Genomic DNA, 2631 nt, shown 5'->3' with positions numbered 1-2631 from the left:
TGGAGTCCAGCAGCATAGGGACCATGATTGCCTTAGCAATAGTTTCTTGTTGTTGCCTTTTTAAGCCATCATCCAGGTCATTGCCACAGCACCAGCAGATGCTCTCACACAATGCAGAGAAGGGAACCCAAAATTTGATCTTTCCCAAGCAGCTGCTATTTTGCCCAATGTCTTCAGTACTCCTAGGCTAGAAGGAGGTTTCTCCGTCACACCTGCCATGTATAGCCAGGGTGGGGGTGATCCCTACCTGATGGCTCCCATCCCACACCCAGTGCTCCCGGGATCTCCTTTCACTGCCTATCAGGGCTCTCACCCCCAACACCACACACACAAACCATTGTTAGAGAAACTAGTTTTCAAAACAAAACATTATTTGACTGCAATAATTATACAGAAGTGGCACTTTTATATGCAGCTATGTCCTGGAAACATTCCAAATACCATCTGCTTTAGTTATGCAATTACTACCTTTTTAATCCTATGATCACTGCAGAGATGAAGCTGAGTGGGATCTAACTTGGCTCAATCAACAAAACATGATACTTTAAACTGTAAAACTGTCCCTGCTTTGCTCTAAGTCACAGGGAAACAGGTTAATCAAGGTAGAACTGGTCTTGCAGAAACTTTAATTTTCAGAGCACACAGAAGCCAGAAGACAGAGTTTGACCCTCAGATCCTAAAATGACTTTATAAAACTGGCAATTAGCCTATTTTTACTTGTCAGCTGAACAAGTGAGAACTGAAGTCAGCAAGGAACAAAAAACAGTGCGAATTAAGAATCCTTCTTCCAGAATGGAAGACTTCATTGATACAGAGCACTGATCACACAGAAGTAGCCTTTTCTCTATCAGAATTAAACACCAAATTGCTAGGTCCTACTCATCAAGTTGAAACACCAAGGGGAAAAAAAGAGGGCTTTAATCATAAGCCTTAAAATCCTAATGTGGACAGTTTGTAGTCTTGTGTTAGCTAATCAAGGTAGCTACCAAGTTCCCCCTCAATAAGTGTTACAAACTGCCCTAGTCACCTGAGGATTTCATCACATGCAACTAATATATGGCTTAAAAAGAAAAAGTAAATCCTTTCGTGATACCTTAGAGTTGAGAAACAAAAATGCTGATTCATTACATTCCTGTTACTTAGAACTCTGTGGACAACAGTGAAATTAGCATAAAATTGGCATCATTCTTGACCTTACAATTTAGGAAAGTCATGAGCTGTGGTTTAGGTAAGCAGTGAAGTTATTTCAGACAAGAGGGCTTGTCTTTTGGCACAGGAAAGTGATACGATACCATAGTCTCTTCAGTATGTCCCCTGAACCTACAGACAATAGGCTAGGGCAGAGGTTCCCAAACCTTTTCTTATTGTGTATCCCCTTCCAGGTTTACCAGCTGTCCACATATCCCTACAAGCATACAATTTATATTTTAACTCTTTAAATGCCAATTATTATTATTATAATGATAATTGCATCTGCCATTACACAACTTCTCTAGGGGGTATATGTGGGAGATGTCTTGCATAATACCCCCAGGGGTATGTGTATCACAGTTTGGGAACCCCTGGGCTAGAGGAAGAAATGACAACTTGGCTGCCTCAGCCAGAAGTCTCCAGAGTTGAGAAAAGAATGCTTCTGCTCCCAAAAGCGTAGGACAGAGTGCTACATGGTTGACAGAGTAATTCAAGGCATCTGAATCAAAAGTGGTCTCTCCTCCTTCGCAGAAGAATAATGGAAGGGGAACCTGAGCTTCCAGACCTCCCTTCTTGGAAGCCTGTTCACCCTGGTAAATTCTTCAAGGTCTGGTTTAAGACCCAAGTGCTTCAGAGACTGATCTCCCCCAGCATCTCAACAGTTCATAGAATTTTACCATCCAAAAGCAGCAGCAAGCTACTCTAACCTGAGGGATGTTGCCACCTTTATCCTTCCAATAAATCCAGAACTGGAGTTAACTAAACTTGTTTACAAAGCAAGATATGTTTGCTTTAATGCAGCCTTAGACAAACAGGCCTACATGCTCATGATACTCAGATTTTGTGGGTTGTGAACACCTTAGAAATATCTATAAATAAAGGTTTTAAAAGGCTGAGACTACCAGTTTCATTTTAACTTGTTGCACAATTAAAAGCTGCTGCTCAACAAAGCATAAAACATACAAAACCTTAACAAAGTGCTAGTAAAGAGACTTAATTCCTTTTTATTAAGTTACACAACTGGACGTCTCAAAGATGCCCTTGGAAGTGACCTACAGGTGTTAATTTTATTAGATGTATGTATTTATGGAAAACGTTGAAAAGGAGGAAATAAAATGCTTTTCTCCAGGTTTGTCAATAAAATGTCTATCCTTTGACTTTTCTGTTAAAACGAACATTAGAGATCAACTGAAAAGAAGGAATGGCTATAAGCCACTACTAAAGGAACTATTAGCACATTTCTTTTTATGCTACAGTAGTCCAGTTGACTATTACTTAACAAGTTCAATAAATTAAAATAACTAATAGCCAGCTAAAACTAGTTATGCCACAAGCACTGCAGCCATACAAGAACAGTTCTTGCAACAATGCAAAAAAACAGACTATCCCAGTTTTCCCAGATTTTTTTTTTTTTTGAGAGAAAAGAACAATAAGGTACAT

The sequence above is a fragment of the Gavialis gangeticus genome, unplaced genomic scaffold (genome assembly GCF_001723915.1).
Source record: "Gavialis gangeticus isolate Ggan-Ray unplaced genomic scaffold, GavGan_comp1, whole genome shotgun sequence".
Classification (NCBI taxonomy): domain Eukaryota; kingdom Metazoa; phylum Chordata; order Crocodylia; family Gavialidae; genus Gavialis; species Gavialis gangeticus.
Note: the sequence above shows the minus strand (reverse complement) of the source record.